Source organism: Erpetoichthys calabaricus, chromosome 13 (genome assembly GCF_900747795.2).
Source record: "Erpetoichthys calabaricus chromosome 13, fErpCal1.3, whole genome shotgun sequence".
Lineage (NCBI taxonomy): Eukaryota > Metazoa > Chordata > Cladistia > Polypteriformes > Polypteridae > Erpetoichthys > Erpetoichthys calabaricus.
In genome coordinates, this window is record NC_041406.2 from 93642965 (window position 1) to 93669055 (window position 26091).

The following is a 26091-nucleotide window of genomic DNA, read 5'->3' on the forward strand; positions in this document are numbered from 1 at the left end:
GACAATAATACATTATTAACAAAAGACATATACGTACACACACCCACACAATAAGCTTGTCACGATATATATTAATTTTAGATTTTTAAATCCCTTACTATTGATAAAAGATATTTTCATTTGTCGACACTGCCCACTCCTGCTCTATAGACTGTTGTACGTGACAATCCCCGTAGATCAGTAGTTTCTGAAATACTCAGACCAGCCCGTCTGGCACCAACAGCCCTTTGACGTTCAGAGTCACTTCAGTCACCTTTTGTTCCCCATTCTGAGGCTCGGGTTGAACTTCAGCAAGTCGTCTTGACAATGTCTACAGGCCGAAATGCAATGAGTTGCTGCCATGTGATTGGCTGATTTGATATTTGCGTTAACAAGCAATTGAACAGGTGTACCTAATAAAGTGGCCAGTGAGTGTACATCGTGTGTCGCAAAACAGCCTAAAAAATATTGTGAAATTACTTTCAGGCCACATTGGTCAGCCCTACATTTTATGTGTGCTTTTTTGTTGGCATCTATCTGTCTTATCGTATCACTGTCACAGTTCTGAGGAGACCTGCAAGTCAGAATGTCACTGCACTCTGTTCATATGAGAATAAACTTGAACTTTGATATTCTATAAAGGACTTTGTTGGCATTATTATTATTATTTAGTAGTAGTAGTAGTAGTAGTAGTAGTAGTAGTAGTAGTAGTATCGTGTCATTCATATGCTTTCCATACTGTTCAGTATCAAAGGCAGCAGATGCTTGGTCTGGCAGCAGTAGGCACAAAACGAGAACCAACCATGGACATGGCAGTAGTTCACCACAAGGCACACCCACTTATATGTGGTAGGCAGTAGGACTTTAGGGACCTTCCAAACTCAACTTGATATTATTCTGGAAGAATTATGTGGATAGGACTGATAGTTTTGTTAGGCTGAATGGCTTGTTCTTGCACAGATTGTCCTAATGTTGGTTTAACGTCACCAAAGCACATGCATGTAGTCAGAACTAAAACCACAGCACCAGAAGAAAGCCCCATACAGCCCCACACACACACAGACACACACAGCAATAACGTGCCAATTCCAAATTAGACAGGTAACAGGCCAGGATTTGAACCCAGTTTCATGGAGCTGCACCCCTGTTGCACCCACCTATGAACATTTTTCGGTATCTAACTAAGGGTTTTGATTAAATGTTCAGTTACAAAAACCAGCAGATGGACTCCCCCAAAACACAACCTGCTCCAGCAGAAGGTAAGCCAGAGTCAAGATGAGAAGGATGAAGTACCGCTAAATGAGTGCGGCTTGGTATTTAAAACACGCGGGGGGCTACAGGAAGAATGAAACAGGGAGAGTGTCTTCATTCAGCCAGTTCCGCGTCACAGTTTTAAAACTGTTTTTCCTCTCAGACTTTTTCCTCTTCCCTTGGTCTAACCCCTGCATCACCATTCCTGTGGTAGACAAGATGGCTGCACCCTCTTTAACTTTCAGCGGTTGCCAAGCTTTGCTCTCAGCCCACGGCTTGCAGCTCCATTTATGATTAACCCTGCAAATGCCAGCATTTTCGGAGTGAGTATAAAGTGGCACAGTGTACACACCATCCCTCCAGTGAGTATTAAAATGTTAAACCACAGACAAACCATATGTGGTAATGGGCAAAGAAGGCGTTTACTACAGAACTGGGTCAAAACGTAAATGTTTATTGCATTTTGGTGAGCCAGGCTTTCACTCACCACTTATCTGCTTTTTTTTTTTTTTTTGATAGCCTTATAAAATGCATTCCACGTTGGATTTATAACTGTCCACAAAATGAAGGTGGGACCACAAGAAAGTCCACCATTGCCCTGTGAAGGCCAATGCAGACCACTCAGTAGTTGTAGTCATAAATAAAACTTTTAGATTTCTGGCATTTTCACTTTCCTCCACATCAGCTATATAACACATGGTGATAGACGGCCGGCAGCTCAACACGGCCGGGACGCCCACAGAGTGGAAGGATGGGGGAAGGCCACCTCTTTGGGACACTACTTCCCCCAAGACACTAGATTGCAGCTTCCCTGCAGCATAGCAGTGCCCCGGATTCCCGCAGGGTACCATGGGATCTGTAGTTTGACTTTGCAGCCCTGCTGGGTACAGTGGGTGCTGCCAGGAGACGCAGCAGGAGGACCCGGGGACGCGTACTTTTTTACATAGCCCGGAAGTACTATCGAGTCACAGGGACAGAAGCCAAAAAGTACTACCAGGCTGACAGAAAACTCAAATTCTCCATCTGACCCGGAAGTGCTGGAAGGTCATGTGGATAGAAGAACAGAAGCACTTTCGGGTCGGTCACTATTTAAAGGACTGCTGGGAAACCCAGCAAGCAAGCCGGAGTTGGGAGGTAGAAGACAGAGCTTGCTGGGAAGAGTGGAGGAGACACAGAGAGAGAATTGTGTGTGATTATGGTATTTAGTTGCCTGTATATGGTGGCTGTGGTGCTTAGAGGCACTAATTATAAAAGAAAGAAAGGAAGGAATTAAAATACTTCCTAGTACTTTTACTTGGTGTCCTGGACATCTGTCTGTCGGGTTACAGGAGCGACAGTGCCCTCTAGTGTCACGACATATATTATATATATATATATATACTGTATATATATATATATTGTGATAATAGAGGCACTGTCAACACCTTGAACCCTCAGACCAGACATCAGACACCAGATAAAAGTCCAATAATAATATTTATTTGAACAAATAAGTGCACAAAGCACCCTTCTCTCCACAATACTCAAACTACACAATAAGTAATCAATAATCAATCCTCCACACTCCCAGATGTGTTGCCACCCTTCCACCCAGCTCAGCTCAACGTCTGGGATTTCCCACAATCCTTTTATAGTCCTTGACCCGGAAGTGTTTTGTCTTCTCTGTCCACGTGACTTGGGACACTTCCGGGTCAGATAAAAATCCTTTTTCTTCACCCTGGAAGCATGTCATTCCTTGTGTCGCTGTGATTAAGACGCACTTCCAGGTTATGGTGCAAAAAATCCCTGGGCCTCCCTGCAGCGACTCCTGGAGGCCCCTGTGGTATCCAGCAGGGCTGTGCATTACAAGTCCACTGTCCATAATTCCCTGCTGGCATTCGGGGTAACTCCATGCTGCAAGGAGGGCTCCATCTGGCGGCCTGGGGGTGTTGGCCGGGATAAATAGCAGGCCATATCTCACAATATATACAGTGGTACCTCGGTACATGTCCTTAATCCGTTCCAGATCCTTGGACTTATACCAAACAAATCTTTCCCATAAGAAATTTAGGAAAAATGATTAATCCGTTCCCATGAAAAAAAATCCTATTGTTATTGGCATATTATACATTGATGGGGTTGTATAAAATTATTTAACCACTGCTTAATACTAAAATACATAAATACAAAAGCAATTAGATGAAATAAATGAAAATTTAACCTCACTTTACCTTGCTGAGAAGAGTTGAGTATCTGCTAAGACTGCTCTTTCCCGTCCTTTAACCTTCTTCATCTTCCTCTTTTTCTCGATCCATCTACCCCCCCCTTCTTGGTGCCGACCCGTATATATACATCCAACCGCGCCTCCGTGGGCGCAGCGCCTTAATCACATGCTGCAGGAAGCCAATGAACCAATTGAGAACAATCGCACCCACACGTGCAGGTGCGACTCGCTCCAACTACCTCATTAACTCCCCATGGTCGTGCAATCGCATCCACGGAGAACGGCACGGCTATACAGATTTAAAACCTGGCCCTTTTTTTTTGAAGCCGCAGACCCACTATACCACAGGCAGTCTTGGCTTTGTCTCGGGAGAGAGGTAAACAAGGGTAGCATGCGGTGTTCTAGCACGCGAGTCATATTCCAAACAAAGGTCGTATACCAAGCAAAATTTTTCGCGTTCAAACAGGATGTATACCAAGTTGGACTTATTCCAAAGCAGACATATACCGAGGTACCACTGTATATGTAAGACTTCATACAGTATGTGGTGGGTATATTAAAAACCTGACTGCTGGTGCAGGCTCTGAAAGCACAAATCAAATAAAACACAACCAACATACACAAGAAAAATGGGCAAACTCCACATAAACAATGCAGTGCGTGAGTAAGGACCCAGACCCAGGACACCAAAGCTGTGAGGCACCATGCTGCCAACATATATACGTTGAACGTAGAGTCATGGAGTGTCGAAGCCCGCTATGTCGCCATTCTGTGCAAACTTTAAAGTTGCTGACCCAAAAGAAGAAGAACTGTATCTCCAAAAGGCTCCTCTCCACTTCCACCAATGGTTCCCTTTAAAACTAGAATCCCTGAAGCCTACGAAAAAACTTGTAATCCCAGGCCACCTTAAATTCCTTCATACCTCTCTGTCAACGTCTTTTGTTTTGTAAACGTGTTGATCAGCACAAGCAGCAAGCAGCCTGCTATCCCATCCTCCCAGAGCTCAACTCGGGCAAAAAGTTCTCCCTTAAAGGAATTTAAGGTGGCCCGGGATGGCGAGTTTTGTTGTAGGCTTCAGGGATTCTAGTGTTAAAAGGCTCACAACACCATTTATCAGGATGTTTGATGACCATTGAGAGAAGGGTACTCTGAGGCTACGTCCACACTACTGTGTTTTCGTTTAAAAATCCAGACATTAATCTCCATTTTCGTCTGGCATTTTTATCCCCTGAAAAAAGGAGGCTTTTGAAAATTCTCTCCAGAGCCACACACTTCTGAACATGCTAACTGTGCTCTGATTTGTTTGTGCTTGTCACGTAGCTCTTCCCTGACTGGATTCTACTCATTACATGGTCTCATTCCCTGATTGGTCACCCTTCACGGAAGAAAATCAAATTCCCACATAGTGGACACATGGTATGGTGGCCCAGTGTTAGCACTACTGCCTCGCAGTCTGGTGACCAGGGTTCGTGTCCCAGGTCCTCCCTGCATGGAGTTTGCATGTTCTCCCCGTGTCAGTGTGGGTTTTCTCCATGTGCTCTGGTTTCCTCCCACAGCCCAGAGACATGCAGGTTAGGTGGACTGGTGTTTCCTAAATTGGCCCTAGTGTGTGGTTCTGGGATGTATGTGTGTGTTTGCCCTGAGATAGACTGGCGCCCTGTCTGGGGTGTGTTCCTGCCTTGTGCCTTATGTTAGCTGGGATGGAATTCAGCACCTCCTTTGATTCTATTCAGGACTAAGCGGGTTAGAAAATGACTGACTGATGACACAGTGGACACAGAAGAGTCGCTTGGTGTTGCTTTAGATACTGTATATATCTAAATTGTGTTTTGTACACTTTGAAAGCTGCACACATGCACAAAAGGAAAATAATTCATCCATCGTTACACTTTTGTGACCAATACCCTGGCCAACGACATTGCCATCCTTTTAAGGATCTCTCTGCCAGTGCATGCAAGCCCAGTGTAGGTGAACATCTATTTCATGTGTTCTTGGTCATTTAGTTTGGATGGATATACTTTTGAAAAGAATATGAAAAAGCTAGTGTGGATGGAAATAGTTTTTGATTTAAAATGCAGCTTTAATTAAAAATGTAGTAGTGTGGACACCATATAGCCTCAGTTACAATGCCAGTGGTGTCCTTGCACAACTTACTATTCACAAAAAGCCATGTCTCCAAAGAAACTTCTTTAGTTTTTGTTTTGATTTTGTTTTTTATTAAAACAAAATAAAAAAGAAACTGTAAATAATAGAGGAAGCAGGGTCATCCCTTAAGTCAAAGGGCATATGCTAATACAACAAAATCAGCTAATCTCCATAATAACCGTGTTACACAGGCACAGATCATTCTTGGCACGAATCAAAAACTGTTTATATTGCACAAGAAAGGGATCAACAGTTAGTGCAACCTGTGATTAAACAAAAGAAAAAGTATTGTGACAACAAAAGGACCCAAAACAGTAAAAACGTTTAATTTAGTTTAAATTAAAGTGGGTCATAAACTAAATGTCTATCCATATATTAATTTGTATTAAATAAGAAAAATCCAACTTTAAGTATTTAGTTAACATTTGCTTCAGTAAAAAAAAATAAGTCAAGATGAGACTTAAACAAATGTTAATCTAAAAAAGCTTGGATAGAAGTTGGTACATAACATACATGTGAAGGTTCATAACCCTTGTTTTATTAAATAACACTTGTTATGTGCAAATTAAAAAAGAAAACAAAAAGGAGTACAAGGATCCATCCATCCATTTTCCAACCCGCTGAATTCGAACACAGGGTCACAGGGGTCTGCTGGAGCCAATCCCGGGCAGGGTGCCAACCCACCGCAGGACACACACAAACACACCCACACACCAAGCACACACTAGGGCCAATTTAGAATCGCCAATTCACCTGACCTGCATGTCTTTGGACTGTGGGAGGAAACCGGAGCGCCCAGAGGAAACCCACGCAGACACGGGGAGAACATGCAAACTCCACGCAGGGAGGACCCAGGAAGCGAACCCAGTTCTCCCAACTGCGCCACCGTGCCTCCGAGTACAAGGATAATAAACTATTATCCACACGATATACCAGACACTATGCTATTAGAATAGAGTGCATAAAGGGGGAGCAGCACAGCAGACCACCAGATAGTCACAGGTGCTACACTAGTAATTGAACCATCAGATTAGATTAGATTAGATTAGATTAGATTAGATTAGATTGATAGATTGATAGATTGATAGATTGATAGATTGATAGATAGATAGATAGATAGATAGATAGATAGATAGATAGATAGATAGATAGATAGATAGATATCCCCAGAGAGAAATTTGGCTTTTTATAGAAGCTCAATAAATAAATAAATAATAAATAGGTAGATAAATAAATAACTAAATAAATATGCACCCACACTTTGGCCTAAGCACACATCAGAATAACTATAAAGCAAGAAAATGAAAAAGAAACAAATGTTCAGACAGTAGTGAGTGGGGCCTGCTAAATTCCCATGCTAATGGCAACAGATAGAGCACTACTAACCTCAGCATCAGACAATAATGACAAAGGGCAGATCATCTATTAACTTCACTAGCAAACCACACTGGGCGGAGCCTACTAAATTTACTACCAGGTGGTAATGGGTGAGGCACCGCTAACCTTATTAATAAACATTAATGGGCGGAGACTCTTTGTCAGATGGTAACAGGAGGAGCGCTACTAATCTCACCAACATCAGATAATAACGATGACAAGAAAATTCATATTATATCTGTAATCAATTATTTTGTGTGTACTATTTTTATTAGTAATTAATTTAGACCACTTTGCAGAGACATGTTTTTACTTCTATACTCCAGATTCTGTTGATCAGTGTCCGAAAATCCAAATTAAAGCCACTATGATTTAATGCTCTTTAATAACAAAATGTGAAAACTTCCAAAGAGGTGTGTATTTTTTATGGTCATTGCAGTTCATTCTTTCAGTAGATAGATACATAAATAGAACATGAAAGGGGCTATATAAAAAAGACAGACAGACAGGCATGTCTCTCAAGCAGCAAGATAGTCATCTATTCATCCATATGCCTGTATCCCCAGCAGCACTTCAGAAGAGGTCATCCACCTGAAGCTAAGAATATTCAGGCCCTGCCAGTACTTGAATGGGTGACTAGGAAAAGACTGGGGTTTCTGCTGAAAGAGGTGCTAGTGAGGCCATTAGGGTGTGCTTACCCCGTTTGTCTGAATATGGACCCCAATGCCTCAGTGCAGTGATGGGGACACTGTGGTGTACAAATGGCGCTGTGCTTCGGATGTGATGTAAAACTAAGGTCCTGACTCGCTGTGGTTATTAAAGATCCCTAGGCATTCTTCATTATGAGTAGGGTGCATGCCGATGTCCTGGTTAAATTGCCCTCCATGGCCTAGTCATTCCGGACCCCTAATCCATCCTCTGTCTCTGATTTGCTCCCTGCCTCATCCCTTCATCACCTAATAGCTAATGTGTGGTGAGCATACTGTGCACAAAATGGCTGCCGTCACATCATCCAGGTGGATGGTACACATTAGTGGTGGTTGAAGTGGCTCCACACTCACTATGAAAAGCACTGAGTAGTGAGAAACGCGCTATATAAATGTAAAGAATTATTTTGTATCCCTTTTATATAGTGGTGGATGTGGCAATGTGCTTTATCAGTGCATGCTCCCAACCTCTCCCCATCCTTTTATATAGCGCCTTTCCCATTTAACACAGGCTTTTCCATCCCCATTAAACTCCAATGATTTGCTCTTTTCTATCATAGCTGCAATACTGAGCTTGAAATTCAATACAGATAGTAACGCTTGTGGCCAGCTGCTCAATGTCACAAAGCTGGCATGGAGGGTCAATCTCATTTATTACATAAATTCTCAGTTCATGTGCAAGGACAGACAGGGGAGTTTTGCCTTTTGTGCTTTGATATCCAGAAATTTGGCACAGAGTTTTATCCTTCATAATCCTTTGGGAAACAATCCAGTATCAATTACGAGGAATATCCAACAGGGAATAAAGAAGGGGGCAGGGGCCAGTGGCACAAAGCAGGCACTTGCCTCTGAGGAGCACACTGACTCTTACTAGCTGAAAAACAGTTTTAACTAAGATTGTTATTATTATTATACATTTTATTCATATGGCACCTTACTCAGGCTTAAAACTCTTACTCAGTGATTTCCACATCCACATCTCTCTCCATGTATAAAAACCAGCATCTGTATGTCCGTTTTTCCGCTTTCACGAGAGAACTACTTAATGGATTTAGATTCTAACTTCTTTCATTGCGCTAAGTATCATAGTTTGCTTGCGGTATCGATTTATTTGCGCGAAACCGAGAGAAATGCTGCAGGCCGAGGGGAGGGAGAATGGCCCTCCTCACTCACGCGTCAGCCTCAGGGCGTACCTTACCTCTGCTTAGCTAGCGAACAAGAGAACTACTTAACGGATTTAGATCGGGTTACTTCTAAAATTTGCTCTATTTATCATAGTTTGCTTGCGGTATCGATTTATTTGCGCAAATCCAAGAGAGACGCAGTGGGCCAAGGGGAGGAGGGCAGGCCCTCCTCACTCATGCGCCAATCTTGGGGTGTATCTTACCTCCACTTAGTCAGCGAATGAGAGAACTACTTAACGGATTTAGATCGGGTTTTTTCTATAATTTGCTTGAACAGTTCGGTTGATTTTGTGACTTTTTTCCATTGCTCTATGTATCATAGTTGGCTTGCGGTTCCGATTTATTTGCACAAATCTGAGAGACATGCAGTGGGCCGAGGGGAATTGGAGCAAGGCCCTCCTTACTCACGTGCTACCCTCGGGGCATTTCTTACTTCTGCTTAGCTAGCGAATGAGAGAACTACTTAATGGATTTAGATTGGGTTTTTTTCTATAATTTGCTTGACATTCCGGTTGATTTTGCACCTTCTTTAATGCGCTAAGAATCATAGTTTGCTAGCAGGAGCGATATATTCGCATAATCCAAGACAGAGGCTGCAGGCCGAGGAGAGAGTGAAATGCGACGTCAGGAGTGGGGAGCCGGGCAGGGCCCTCCTCACAGTCCTATTTCACTACTACACGGGCGGAGCTGCGGGGACCAGCTAGTATGAAAATAAAACTGTTGTGGATAAACGCAACATTTTAAGAAAAATCCTTTAAAATTTCCACCATCTAATGGTACTACAGTGGAACATCAGGTCACGACTGTAATTCGTTCCAAAACTCTGGTTACAACCCAAAGTAATTACCCCATAGGATTTTATGTTAATACAATTAATCCGTTCCGGACCGTATGAGCTGTATGTAAATATATATACGCTCGCTCGCGCTCTCTCTCTCTCGCGCTCTCTCTCTCGCTCGCTCTCGCACTCTCTCTCTTACGCTCGTACTCGCTTGCACTCGCTCTCGTTCTCTCACTCACTCGCACTCTCTCGCTCGCTCGCTCACTGCACAGAGAATGCACAGAGAGAGACTGAACACGTGCGGAAATCATCGCGCGTACGAACTGGAAGAGAAACTGGCTTGTTCGTCACCCGAGTGTGTGGTCATGAATAGATGCAAAAGTTTGGCGAACTTTTTGGTCATGACCCGATTTGTACGTGGTCCGAGACGTTCATGACCTGAGGTTCCACTGTATAGCAGACACATGTGGGGCATCCTCTTTGCATGGAGAAATACAGCTGGCCTACAGCAAAAGTAATCATTGTAGCCATTAGTGATCATAACAGAACCCACCCAGTGCTGGCCACCCACACAGACTGAAATTCTAATTTATAGGGTGTTATACAGTAGATGGTGCAACCACTGTAGATGTGACATTGTGTGGACAGTGACAATACATAGATGGGAGACCATCTAGGAAAAGCTTAGGTTGCTGCTGGAAGAGGTGTTAGCGAGGCCAGCCGGGGGCACCCTGTGGTCTGAATGTGGACCCCAATGCCCCAGTGCAGTGATGGGGACACTGTGCTGCCTACGGTCTATGAAGGTGCCTGCCTTATGAAGGTGCTTTCACAGTCATTGTCCATTTGCTTTGTTCAGAATCAGGAGACGTGTCGTTTCTTTCTTTCAATTTCCAAGTAGTTTGGTTGCGTTTCACACTGTAAACTTTCAAGCAAACAAAATACATCAATAAACATCTCATGACGTGGACTTCTTTCATTGAGCCGAAACATTTATATCTTGGGAAAAATTATCACGGCAGGTATTTGCGCACTGCTGTATTTTTTTTTTTTTAATTATTAACTGGAAGAGTGCACAACCGAAGACGAGCTCTGCTGACGGCATACGCTGAAGTCCTTCACTTTCATGACTTTTCACATAATTTTCATTTAACTGTATGATGCTACGCATTTACTCTCCAGTAGCCACAATACGAACGTTACCTCAATTTCAAATCACACGTCTACTGATGAACTGTTGCACATATTTGCGTTTAATGTTTATTTTTGTAATATTCCATAACTAACACATCAATGTTAGAGGGTACATTGAGAAGCCACCCCAACTTGTGCACATGCTGTACTCATGGTGTAAGATTAGGACATTCGATTGGGAGCCTCACAGTGCGCTGCTGTTCGTTTTTTGCCACCTATGTTTGTTTCTGATCGACCCAATCACAAGTAAATTTACAGCAATTTTTTGTATTTTTTTTAAATACAGTCAACTGCTCTCCGATTGTTCACGTGAGAAGTCACGAGACTGAATTAGGTGCTTCCCTAATTGTACAAGTCACTCTACGCAATTTGTGTTATATTGTTAGGTGGATTGGCGATTCTAAATTGGCCCCTAGTGTGTGCTTGGTGTGTGGGTGTGTTTGTGTGTGTCCTGCGGTGGGTTGGCACCCTGCCCGGGATTGTTTCCTGCCTTGTGCCCTGTGTTGGCTGGGATTGGCTCCAGCAGACCCCCGTGACCCTGTGTTCGGATTCAGCGGGTTGGAAAATGGATGGATGGATGGATGGATGGATGGATGGATTGTACCTGTGTGCACATTTATTTATTTTTACCTCTTTATTATTAATTCTCCATGTTAATCTTCGACTCATTATGCTATGAATGAGATTTCCGAATTACTGAGATAAGATGCTCACCATGACTACAACAGCACACTAAATGTGACGTATAATGCACAATATTTTATGTAGTTTACATTCAGATCTCATGCGAACTGCTCCAAGGTTTGCTTCATACCACACCCAGAAACCATCCTTTCCAAATGGTCTCAGTACAATTGCTTTGGTTCTCACCAGACTGCGATTGGCATATCTAAACAAACTAAACTTACAGGAAATCGCACCAGAGCTCAAAAAATAAATTGGTCCAAACGAACTACGTGTGAAAACGCCTTTATATTCGAAACTAGTGGGGATGTCCGGCTATCTCTCGGGTTATTATTATTATTTGGTGATTCATTTATCATTCAAATATTGTTCAAAAGTCAAACTGCCATTATTAATAAATAATCGATTAAGAGTGAGTTATGATACACAATGTTTTTTGTTTCGTCATTAGGAGCAAGAACATATACATTCTTTCCTGATCCTACTCTGGAACAGGCGACGTATAGCTGGCCGTGTGAACAGCACAGTTCTATGAGGTAAACTCCAGTAACTTAAAGCGCAAGGACAAACATTTAATTTATGGACATCACAAATGCAAGACGTACTGGAAATTGAAGTTGTTTGAAATGGAAAGGGAGTTCATTGTAAATCATAGGCATACGTGGAATGAAAACATCCTCTCTGAGATGGATGGATGGATGGATGGATGGATAGATGGATGGATAGACAGACAGACAGACAGACAGACAGACAGACAGACAGACAGACAGACAGACAGACAGACAGACAGACAGACAGACAGACAGACAGACAGACAGACAGACAGACAGATAGATAGATAGATAGATAGACAGATAGATAGATAGATAGATAGATAGATAGATAGATAGATAGATAGATAGATAGATAGATAGATAGATAGATAGATCCCCAAGGGGAAATTCACATACTCCAGCAGCAGCATATTGATAAAAACAATATTAAATTAAAGAGTAATAACAACGCAGGTATAACAGACAATAACTTTGTATAATGTTAACGTTTACCCCCCCGAGTGGAACTGAAGAGTCGCATAGTTTTGGGTAGGAACGATCTCCTCAGTCTGTCAGTGGAGCAGGACGGTGACAGCAGTCTGTTGCTGAAGCTGCTCCTCTGTCTGGAGATGATCCTGTTCAGTGGATGCAGTGGATTCTCCATGATTGACAGGAGCCTGCTCAGTGCCACAACTGTCTGATAGAACATCTGCAGCACATTATTGCAGATGTTGAAGGACGCCAGCCTTCTAAAGAAGTATAGTCAGCTCTGTCCTCTCTTACACAGAGCATCAGTATTGGCAGTCCAGTCCAATTTATCATCCAGCTGCACTCCCAGGTATTTATAGGTCTGCACCATCTGCACACAGTCACCTCTGATGATCACGGGGTCCAGGAGGAGCCTGGGCCTCCTAAAATCCACCACCAGCTCCTTGGTTTTGCTGGTGTTCAGGTGTAGGTGGTTTGAGTCGCACCATTTAACAAAGTCCTTGATGAGGTTCCTATACTCCTCCTCCTGCCCACTCCTGATGCAGCCCATGATAGCAGTGTTGTCAGCGAACTTTTGCACGTGACAGGACTCCGAGTTGTATTGGAAGTCCGATGTATATAGGCTGAACAGGACCGGAGAAAGTACAGTCCCCTGTGGCACTCCTGTGTTGCTGACCATAATGTCAGACCTGCAGTTCTCGAGACGCACATACTGAGGTCTGTCTTTAAGATAGTCCACGATCAACGCCACCAGGTATGAATGTGTGGATGACGTGACAGTGTTGCCACATTTCTCACAACCTTGATATATCATTTCTTTCCCCGATTTAAAATTAGAATTCACTGTTTGAGGGTTTTCCTTAATTTTTCGAATCATGTTCACACATTTTATTATTTTTTATTAATCACAGAAACAGAAACTTTTGGATATTTACTCTTCCCCTCACTTGGTTTTTGTGTTGTGATGAACATCAAGACAGGCAACCTTTCTTCCTTATTTATTAGATATAGCAAAGTATATCAACAACAGAACTAGTAACAAGAGCAAGTTTCATTTCTCCACTGTCAATATGTAGGAAGCATTCAAATCAGTAGAGCAGAGCAACCAAGTGCTTCCTTGGTATGTCCGTTGTTACGTGAAGAGTGCTAAGGTTTATTGTGAGCACCAAAACAACCAGAAAATGACTGAGAAAAGAGAAATCAGCTAAAAGTCAAGCGAGGGTCTGAATACTGGAGAAGACAACACAAGGAGTAAACAAACAAAAAACTAAACTAAACTAAAAAATCAGCTCAAAAAAGGGTTGCAACCAATTGCAAAATTGTAATTTTAGGACAGGGGTACTTCATGACTAGTCCTGGTGGTCGGCTCTATCCAGTTTTGTAATTAGAAACCAGGCAAACTTGGTATTTAATTATATGGCTTGTTAGTACTTTAATTTTTCCAACACAAGTTCTTATCACACTGTAGATTTTTCATTTTCGGAGAACATTATTCTTATGTTTTTGCAGTCCAGAACAGATTTGTTCCTCTCGGTCCTTCCCTTCTGTCTCATTTATGTCAAAACATATTATCGCAGATACTTCACGATACACGTTCACAGGTTTAAATGTATGCACGTTAGCTGGAGACCTGAGGGTTCCAATGTCATTTTGAGAGTCCTTAGCTCAACTGTCCCTTTCGCAAACGGAATAACCTGACTCAGCATTCTTAGTATCAGTGCGACTGCATTTAGAACACCACAGATGGTCGGACTGCAGTTGCTGTACTGTACGTGTATATTTATAATATAAGAGGAAATCACAAAAATAAGCAATTTTAATAATGTAGCATGTGATAGGAAAGTTTAAAGGTGATTTTTGTGCTCATCAGGCCAAAAATGCATAAAATACACCAAAATGTATCCAAGAAAGAAACTATTCATTTGCCAGTGTAGTCTACACATATTGTCAATATTGTTTTATTTTGAACCTCCTTAGCGTTAGATGTGAGTGTCACTCGGGCTGTGAAAACAGTGTTATAAGTACTGAGTGCCACTTGGACAACTGTATAGACATGTCTCATGTAAGTATAAGACCCGAGGATTACTCGGGCTGTAAAAGTGCTAGTCCTTAGCATTATTCGAGCAACAGTATAAGCGTGTCTTACGTTAATGTCAGGCCTGAGCGTTACCTGTGCAATGGTGTTGACACATCTTCTACTAACCTCATAACGGTGTCTCGTAAGAAACGTTTTTCAGCAGTCCAAGTATTACACGCTCTTGACAGTGATACAAGCAGTGATGTTGAGGAGCCTCTCATCAGCAGTGATGACGAAGTGAATCTGTCATCTTCAGGCAATGAAATCAAAAGTGATTCTGATGAATCTGATAGTGACGCTCGCATTTGGGTTTCCTGTGTCAAATAAACCGGCACCACCTTGTATTGATTTTGTGGGGCAGCCAGGAATAAAAGTGAATGGTGACAGCCAAGATCCGATTACTTACTTGAAGTTATTTCTTGATGATGGCGTAATCGAAAGAACTGTTGTTGAGATTAACCATTATGCTGAGTCGGGTAAACGACAGTACACCTAAGCAGTTTTCGCATTCAAAGATACGCCATACAAAATACATATTTTGACAGTATATATGGTATTACCATCATCATTATTATTATTATTAATTTCATATTATTTATTTTTTTTGTTCTTTATTTCACCTTATACAATTTCTTGTATTAGGAATTTGTTAGTTTTCGCCCACCCCTTGGGGTCAGAGCGCAGGGTCAGCCATTGTACAGCTCCCCTGGAGCAATTACAGGTTAAGGGTCTTGCTCAAGGGCCCAGCAGAGTAGGATCTCTTTTGGCAGTGATGGGGATTCGAACCAGCAACCTTCTGGATACCAGCACAGATCCTTAGCCTCAGAGCCACCACTCCGCGCTGTTATATCGTATATACTGTACTCGCGGATAAGTTCTCCCGTAGATAAGTCAGGGCTTGATTTTACCGTATAATTTCCAGAATTTTATAATGTTGGTCATATACAGGTAAGTCGAATGTGGAAAACTCACGTTATTGGTCCAAGAGATTATGATATGCTAATGCCCACCTGAGAGAGTAACCATGGAGCACAGAACCTTTTTTTTTTTCCTGTGTATTGTGCGTACGTGACCACACGGTAATACCTGAACTATTCTGAAGCAACGTTTGCACTGATTTGGGTTTTTTGAATCTCACACCCTCATACACCTTTATCATAAGAGTATCCCTTATCTATGATGGAGCATTTGATCAGAAAAAAATATAAAGCTGGTTTTAAATTAAAAGTGGTTGAAGTGGCGAAAGAAATTGGTAACTGCACTGCTGCAACAAAATTCAATGTGTCTGAGAAACTGGTGCGAGATTGGAGGAGGCAAGAAGATGTAAAATAAAAAAAAAAAAAAAAAAAAAAAAATTGTCACACTTTTGACCGGTGTATAAGTCGGGGTCTGATTTTATAATCGATTTTTCGGGTTTCAAGACCCAACTTATACACGAGTATATACGGTAATTATGTGTATCATTATTATACTGTTTACACTTCTAACTGTACTTTTAGTGTTTTGCACATTTTACAGTAGAACGATTGGATTTAACAAAAATCTATTTTTTTAAGACAAAAAATACAACGCCTTTTACTTTTTAACGCTAAGGTGGTTAATTAAATTTGAGCCACAGTGGATTTACTAGCTGTTTGTACAGATGAAACACACAATGTCAGGCACTTTAAGCTCCAATCACAATGACCTTGAGAGTCAAATAATGGCCGCAGAAATACAAATCCCCAGAGTTACTTTACAAAAACAGACCATTACTAGCATGTGTTTGCTCCAGACATTGGCACATCATAAAGCTTCACATGAAAGATTAAGGTCAGTGGGTCGCTGTCACACAAAGCTCATCTCAGCTTCTTTTTTTTTTCAGCTCGGCAATACAAAAAGCTATTTGTTGTATGAGAGTTATTAATCAAACGCATTTAAAAAAAATGAAAGCAGAGCTGATAAACACAACGTGGGAGTAAAACCTTTGCACTCGGATGTCACATCGCCAAGCAGCCCCCTGTTGTTAAGACTCCCTTTGTGTGGATTTTATATATATTGTCATACAATGCCAAATGTAACCTTGTTAGTTTTCACATTCACCTGCTCCAGAAAATTTTCCAAAATGACCGATCACAACGAGTGTGTTTACATGCACAAACAAAACCGACATGTGCAGGTCCATTTATGGAGTTCTCCATTGGCAAAATGCTCTGATTACTATCATTAAACTGTACACAAAAGCGTTAAACGTCATCGTCGGCTGCAAGACATGGATGCTATCCAGTGACTTGAGATGAAGACTGGACTCTTTTGGTAATGTGTCTCTTTGGAGAATCCTTGGGTACCACTGGGTTGACTTTGCGTTGAATGAGTGGTTGCTCACAGAGTCCTGAATGAGATACATTACCTGCATTGTGAGGGAGCGTCAGTATCAGCACTACGGCCATGTGGTGCGATTCCCCAAGGCTGATCGACTCAGAGGATTCTCATTGCTGAGGACCCGAACGGTTGGACCAGGCCAAGAGGACAGGCACGTAACACCTGGCTGCGGAAGATGGATTGCCATTCCAGTGGGTGGGACTAGACCATGTTCCTGGGGGGTTGCCAACCAGGATCCTGAGCTGTTTCGTCATATGGTGGATGTGGCAATGCACTGTACCAGTGCATGCTCCCCAACCTGACCTGACCTTCACGAGCTGTGAAGTAAATAACATCCATCGTCTATTCACAACTCTGACCTGCAACCCCGAAGATTTGACAAATGGACACTGGCCGCTGCATCACCCAACCACACTGTTTCAAAAAATCTATAACAGACAGCTGGATGAAACCTAGGATTCTACTAGTGGATTGCATGCAGCACACTCTTATCTGCTTGGCATTGCAATTGAGCCCTGCAAAGGAGCTTCTTGACTTACAACCCAGTGCTGATGAGAACTCATAACGCAGGTGTTCTTACTTCAATAAAATAAGATTTGCGTTAGGCTACTCGTTACTTGTGGACTACGTGACTAGGGTTTCTGGACCCGATTCGACCCGGACCTGCCGGGTAATGACCTCAAAACCCGGACCCGAGCTTTAAACCCCCGGGTTCAGGTACCTAGAATTTATTTCAAGTTTTAAAATTAAATAATTTTTTAAATATCAAAATGTATTATTACGTTTAAATTGTTTTAATTGTAACTAACAATATTTCAGAAAAAAACAAGAATAAAATAAATAACATGAAATATTCGACCAACGAGTGCGCGTTTGAAATAGGTTTTTACTTGTTTTTGCTTGCATACCCCAGGCGAACTGCACCATAACAAAGCTATAATTAGAGTCTAGAATCGATCAATTCCAGATGTACAGACGTTTGCGTTTAGTTACGGGTAACTTTAAAGTAACATAGTAATTTGGTAGTACTATTATCAATTCGACAAAATATTAAATAAATAATATGATAATTAATAAGTATATAGGATACGTAACAGCATTTATAATTATTTAACTAAACACACATGTCTGTAGTGCAGCAAGCGCTAGACTTCAAAGCGAGAGATAACGTACGTCGCGTGCTCGATATACCACAAAGGTGGAATGATTTATGGCTTTTTTTATTCTTGTCGGGTCCGATGTCGGGTTGGGCATGTAGCTTGGCCTTTAGTATGTCACCAACAGCGGGACTGAGAAGGCTTATCACTGCATACGATCCGTCATCGGCCACTTACAAGAAAGGTAATTATCAAATGAAATGGTCTTAAATATAAATATAATGATTATATCCTATTTAGATTATGATCGACTAAATTATTTCTAATTATTTAAAATATTTCTTGAGAGGCTCTATGACGTGCTATGCACAGTGACACCTACTTCAACAGATAACGAAAGAACATTCTCAGTGTCTGCAAATTTTTGCAGTAAACTTAGATCGGCATTGGGGGATAAGTCTCTTAATACTTTGGTGTTCCTTAAATATTATTATATTAGAGCTAATAAAAAAAATACTTGTAAACTTTATGTAGATAATAATAAGCCTTTGTATCAAATGTAAAATTCTGATTTTTTTAATACAATGATTTTGGACCCGAACCGGACTCGCCGGGTTTCTAAAATATTGGACCCGGAATCGTCAGGTTTTTAAAGGCCAGGTTTTCAGAAACGCTACACGTGACGCACATTACTTTTAACGTGTTACCTCCAATACTGCTCCCAAGATTGTGCTGCCGAGCTTACCATTGTACATTCAGCTCCTCAGCGTAAATTTAGCGATTTCCACACAATTGTAAAATGCAATCAGGCACTGTAACCCCTTGCATGCTGAATGTGTAAAGACAGTCAATGACGTTGAAAATCAGGACGATTCAGAAAGCTACAAATCAGGCTTAAAAGTGTGCCAAAAATTGCTCACTGCTTGCCCGGCATTAGAAGTCACAAATAGCTTTCTGCATCAGCCATCACAAAGGGAAGATAAGGAAAGAACGCATTGCTTTCTGACGCTTATATTCCTTCTACCTGAACCTAACCAGCATTTATGCTTTCTCTTTATTTCACAAATGGGGAAAGCATTGTTTTTATGAAAAAAAAAAAAAAACAACTGACTTCCATTTTTCAACAGAAGAAACACAATTTGATATCCCCCTGAACACGATTTGGGATTTTTTTTTAGAAGATGTGTGTTTGTGTGTGTGTGTCTGAGGTGAAAAGGTTCAACACTGTCTGGCCTGCAGCTGGTACAGAAGGCAGCTGATAGAGTTTTGACCAGCAGCAAAAAATGGGATGACATGGCTCCGGTGTTGGCCTCTCTTGATTGGCACTCTATTAGTTACGGGATTTTAGTGTCTGTTTTTTAAGCTCTACATGGGTCCACTACACCTTACTTAGCTGGTCTTCTTGTTCCATATTCGGCAGCTATTACTTAATGTCTCACGAGTTGAAGCTGAGGGGTGATTGTGCCTTTGTGGTGGCTGGTGGAATCGTTTGCCACTTGTAATATAAGGTTGGGTCCCATGCTTCATAGTTTCTGCTAAAAAAAAAACACTTTTATTCACTTCTTTTTTAGCTTATGAGCTTCGGTGTTTAAATCTTTATATTTACATTGTTTTTACTGTGTTCATTATGTATTTTATTTTACATAATTTTACAAAAGCTATTTATGTTTGTACGTTGGTATATGTGGGTTCACGTATGTATAATTTTATTTTCTTTTATTCTTTTTTAATAATTCATAATTTGGCTTTAATTTCCTACTGTTAACCTTTATTCTATGCAAAGCATTTTGGTCAACTTTTACTTGTTTTAAATGTGCTATATGTAGCCCAGGTAGAAATGTGCTTAAATAACTCATTGATGTAAATAAGTTACTGATGTAAAAATGTAAATGTTTGTGTTTTAAACTGTTAATTTTAGTGTAGCAGTTCGTTTACGTGGTTATGCAGACTTTTATTTTGATAACCGGATGTGGAAGAGAAAACGGAAGGACTGGCTATAGGAGAGAACGGGAGAAAGAAAAAAAAACGTGTGACGCCGAGGTGGTGTAGCGGAAAGTTTGGGAGACAAACGGCAAATTATCAGCAAGATAATCGACCGGAATACGAATTACTGAGATAGACTGAGAATTTCGACTAGACGTTCGCAGTGTCTATCCGGCGAAGAACCACTCGTTAATTCAGCGATTTTGGGCTATACAAAAATAAACTGTATTGTATTGTATTGTAAGTAGCAGCGTGAAGAGGCAGCAGCTAACTCAGCTCAACGCGCTTCTGGTGGATGTTCGCTTATTTGGAGACGGAGACGCTTTTGCATTAGCTCAGCAGTGGTTCCCTGCTCACGGACAGAGGCAGAGGGGTCAGGAGGATTTGTTGGATTATTACCACCATTGCCATGTAAGGTACCACTTTCATTTTATTTGTTGCTCCTGGAGGAGTGAATTGACCGCTAAGTTTTTGGTCTCAACGCTCACAAGCACCGAATCAGGCCTGCAACGTTTTGTTTCAATACGAGTTTGACAAGACTGAATGTGTTTTTATTTTATTATTAATGGTGTAATATAGTTTATGATTATTCGTTTGGGTAAAAGAAAATTTCTGAATTTTTCCAGTTTTATTAATTGTGTTTTGTTGGTTTAGATAGATAGATAGATAGATAGATAGATAGATAGATAGATAGATAGATAGATAGATAGATAGATAGATAGATAGATAGATAGATAGATAGATAGATAGATAGATAGATAGATAGATAGATAGATAGATAGATAGATAGATAGATAGATAGATAGATAGATAGATAGATAGAATTAAATGGGGAGTTTATCATTGTTTATAACACAGTTTCTTGGTGTTTTATTATATTTTTATGTGTAGCATAAACTATTGGTTTGGTAAAAAAATGTTAACGGGTAACTACATTTATTTATTTGTTATTACCTGACCAGTGTATTGCTAGAATTAATTAATAATGTTTTGTTCATAGTGACCCGAGACACAAAATATTAAAGTAATTAGAATCATAGTAAATTAGGCATTGGAGTAAAGAACTCAGGGCCCCTTTCTACACACAGTTAGAGTAGATGGCCTACATATATAAATAAATAAAACCTAAACCTAAAAAATCGGGAGTGGTCTCCCCGAGACTTTCTCGTATACTCAGATATGGGAATGGATATTTGGGGAGTAAACCATAAGACATCCATCCATCCATCCATTTTCCAACCCGCTGAATCCGAACACAGGGTCATGGGGTTCTGCTGGTGCCAATCCCAGCCAACACAGGGCACAAGGCAGGAACCAATTCCGGGCAGGGTGCCAACCCACCACAGGACACACACAAACACACCAAGCACACACTAGGGCCAATTTAGAATCGCCAATCCACCGAACCAGCATGTCTTTGGACTGTGGGAGGAAACTGGAGCGCCCGGAGGAAACCCACACAGACACGGGGAGAACATGCAAACTCCACGCAGGGAGGGCCCAGGAAGCGAACCCAGGTCCCCAGGTCTCCCAACTGCGAGGCAGCAGCGCTACCCACTGCGCCACCGTGCCACCCACCATAAGACAATTATTATATTTTTATATTATATACATTAAAGAACCATCCACAACAAATCAAATCAAATTAATAATATATTGAACATTATAAAAGTAAAGTTGAAGAAAAGGTAAAGTACCACTTCCAGTTAGTGGAAAAAGTTCAAAATTTGATAGAAATCTGTGTTTTGTACCTAACACTTGTATGCAAAATTTGGTTGGCCTCCTAACCTCTCTCTTTTAAGTGAAAGTATTCTCAAGTTATCATGTTTACATAAACACACACACACAGACATAATTCCAAAAATTGTATTTTCGGACTCAGGGAGGCCTAAAACGTTGAGATTCAACAAAATCTCAAAATGGAAATTTTGGAGGATTCCAATACTTTCTCTATACTTCATATATGAGAAAGTCAGAGAGGTCTAAAACGTTGAGATTAATCAAAATCTTGATATCAAATATTTGTACGATTCTAATACTTTCCCTATACTTTGTATACGATAAAGTCAGAGAGGTATAAAACATCAAGGTTCATCAAAATTTTGACATTGAATTTTTGGATGATTACAATACTTTCCCTATACTTCATTTACGAGAAAGTAAAAAAGCTCATTAACACCAAATTAAGAAGGAATGGACCGCTTCTCATGGAGTTTTGAGGACAGTTCACACGTGGCAGTCTTTACAGTGGATTAGGTGTCGGGAGAACTCTGAGTATTAAGCTTTGGCAGACACGCTTAGGAAACTGAACGAGAGAATTTCCTGAATTGTGAGTTCAATCCAAAGCTGTGAGCTTTTAAAAGTTAAACATTTTCAGATGCAGTAATGATATTCCATCTTGTCCTATTTTGTAAATTCACACCATGTATTGAACTTGTGATGTTAGTATGGAGGAAGTCGCATGCTGGTCACAACAGAAGTTTTTAAAATGTGGGACTGAACCCAAAAAAAAATAACATCCTAAAATTCAATTGTTAATCTCATCTTTTGCACATGATCACTATCTTTTTTTATTACTTTGTCCATCTGAGGTTACTTTTATCGAGTTTTATTTTGTGCAATAATATTAAGCATAGTTATTAATTAATGCAGTGGTCTGCATCCTTTTCTGTGCCCCGCTGCCCAAGAAAATGTTTATGTCCACATCCCCTACAAAAGTAATATCACAGTTGAAGATGAAGAACTCGTATTTCTCATTTTTGAACCACATACAATTGAACAAATTGAACTAAAACAATAAGCTCAGTGCATAAAATTTAAAAATTTACCTTTAGAAATCTCAATAATCTTGTAAATGTCCAATGTTTAGAATTTCGACTGACGATCCAGGGGCTGGAGTATCCTGTGAAGTATTGTGCGCTGTGAGATAATGACACACGATCAACGATCGAGGGGTTTGGGGGATTGGAGACCCCTGTGAAGCAATGGGAGCCGGTGCACCACTAAGCAGTGAAACACCATCGACGAGCTTTGTCCTTCGACAACACCGGCACTACGGTTCAAAATCAGAAGCGTCACACAGTTCAAATTGCTGCGCTACCGCCAGGACCGCCAGCAGGAGAGAAGGCCTTGAGGCAAAAAAAAACGCCTCGCACAGAAATCAATACTACATCTCACCCTTCTCTTCAGATCACTACAAACTCCATTCTTTTAGAATTATTCACCTTTAAAACGTTTCGATAGCAGCGAGGAACCCGCACAGGTAACAACTGCGCATGCAATTCTTGATTCTTTTCAATATCATTTAACAGGAACACCAATTAATAAATGACTACAAATGACAGCACACTGCAAGACACTGACTGCAGCACGATAAAGTCGGACAATGCCCCTCACTCAAATTTTGGCAGACCAATGGCTCAGATTTTAAACAAAATTTATTTATTGACTAATTTATTTGACAATGCACTGTTTTGCACTTTTATTTGTATCTGTTTTATAAAGTCTGCTGTTGCTTTTGAAAAGTAAGTCTGGCTTATCTCTCACTCACCCTGGTCCATCGTCAGTTCATGGCTATCGATGCCTCGGATAAAGAAATTTAACCTTGGCTGAGGGTCCGGGCCACACAAACACTTAACAGTAAATCACTAAAGTAATTTAAAAAAGTTACAACCAGTTATTCAGCGATAAGAATTTTAAGACTCCTAGTAGCTTAAGAAACAGACAACACCTTCAGATGTAGTTTATGCATATTAGAAATTGCAATAATCCACAGAGAGCCAATCCCATGCCAGCTGCTCTTCTGGAATGTTCAGGATAATAAAATCTATTTATAGGCTGGGAGAGGATAATTTGAATTGGGAGGATTTCGCACATTCAGTTGGTGGTCCAGGGGTAAAAGGTTTAACTTCTAATCGACGTGTCTGAAGTTCACTAGCCTGTTTGTTCAGAATTAAATCTAAATATTATAAAAATGAAAGCTTGGAGGCATTTAGAGACACAGCAGTGCGATCTCGGCTCCATTTCTTTTCTGCATTTCTCTTGCGACAGCCATGTTATCTGATGCCCCAGCTCCTCCAGAATCCCAGCCAGATGCTTTCATTCCTCAGTCTTGACTATGCCGTCCCCAGCACAAGAATCTGAAGCATGACTTTGTTTACAAGGCGGCACGTGGCGGGGTGACTCTCACCACTGGAAACTATGAATGTTAGTCACAGCTCGATGACGTAATGCATCCTCAGCACGGCTCAAGTACAGCCTGCTGCTCTCCCTTTCACAAACTCGGTTACCATCGGCAGTGCCCCATCACGCTCGGTGAATCCAGGTGCACATATGGCACTGCCAGGTCATCTCCACAAATGGCGGTCTACTTTAGAGGGACAGCAGTAGAGAAAAACAATCCATGCAAAACATTTTCATAACACATTCAACTTATTTAAGAGATACTGAGTGCCAAATCTATCGGGTTTGTAAGGATACAGAAAAATGTGGAGGGTTTACATTTTGGGAGAGATATGCAATTGGACTAAAAGGAGACCTTCACCAGACTTCATGCTAGTGAATCTGTTAAAGTCTGTAAGAATGAGGGAGTCCATACTTTGCAGGTTAGAATCCCACCGCTGCCTCACTGAGCATCACACACTTGTTTCGGTGGACTCTTCAATAACAATTATTATTATCATCCTCTGCTGGGATATACATGCAGAATTCCCATATTGAAAACTGACCTGAACTGAAAATAGGAAAGCAAGATCCTAATGACAATGATAGGTACAATCAAACAGAAAGTGGATTGTAATATAGGTTGTGGTTTTATATTTGACCCTTTAAATAATTTCTCTATTGACGCCAGCAAGGACAGGACTGTCCTAGGAGGACTGCCATCATTAATAAAGAAAAGAGTGTCTCAGTGGACTCTTCTGTAACGATAATGATTACTGTACTTTGATGTGATACGCATGCAGAATGGCCATGAAAGGCACTATATTGAAAATTAAGGTTTTGTATAACCAAAAACAGGAAAGCAAGGTTCTTAATAACAATGCAAGTTAAAATCAGACAGAAAGTGTATTGTTAGATAGATAGATAGATAGATAGATAGATAGATAGATAGATAGATAGATAGATAGATAGATAGATAGATAGATAGATAGATAGATAGATAGATAGATAGATAGATAGATAGATAGATAGATAGATAGATAGATAGATAGATAGATAGATAGATAGATAGATCGATCCCAAAGGGAAATTCATATATTTGACCCTTTAAATCATGGGTGTCGAACTCCAGGGCTGCAGTGGCTGCAGGTTTTCTTTCTAACAATTGACCGGCTTTCCCTGCTTAATAACTCCTTTTCCCTTCATTTTTATATCCCTGTTTTTAAGGATTCACTCCTCTGAATTGATTCTCTTCTTCATTAAATGGCAACTAAACAGAAATTAGACATGAAACGATCCAACAGATGAGCAGCCAAACTGAGGGTTCAAACTGCAACCAATTTCACTCCAACCAGTTTCTTAATGAGAAGCCGGATTCTTGCTGTTAATTAAACCCGTTACTTAATTCCATGTCTTGCTGCTGCTCCCGTTCTGCTACAGCAGACATTTCCCAAACTGTTGATTTTCTGTTTGTGATTATTGACCTGAGAGGTCAACCTTACCGAGACCCTCACCTTTCTTTATGTTCAGATAATATGGTTAGCTGGTCAGCTGTTTGCTAATTTTATGTCTCATTATTGTTTGGCTGCTAATTAAGGAAATAGAAGGAACTAAGGGGTCTGAGTCGAGTTACTTAAAACTAAGAAGTTAATTAGCAGCAAAAACAGGTCACTAATTAAGAAGGTGGTTAGAATGAAAACCTCCAGCCATTGCGGCCCTCCAGGACCAGAGTTTGACACCCCTGCTTTAAATAATTTCTCTATTGAAGCCAACAAGGATAGATAGATAGATAGATAGATAGATAGATAGATAGATAGATAGATAGATAGATAGATAGATAGATAGATAGATAGATAGATAGATAGATAGATAGATAGATAGATAGATA

The 26091-nt window shown here is 40.8% G+C and overlaps 1 protein-coding gene and 1 long non-coding RNA gene across 8 annotated transcripts in view; both read right to left on the bottom strand.

Moving 5' to 3' along the window:
• kif13a (kinesin family member 13A) overlaps nt 1-26091 on the bottom strand; it is a 305123-nt gene that overhangs the window by 197118 nt on the left and 81914 nt on the right. The window lies entirely within an intron of this gene.
• Nucleotides 9516-26091, bottom strand: part of LOC127530068 (uncharacterized) — a 91751-nt gene continuing 75175 nt past the window's right edge. Inside the window, exon 2 of the long non-coding RNA XR_007936600.1 lies at nt 9516-9546. This is a non-coding gene — a long non-coding RNA (uncharacterized LOC127530068). The remainder of the gene's footprint in view (nt 9547-26091) is intronic.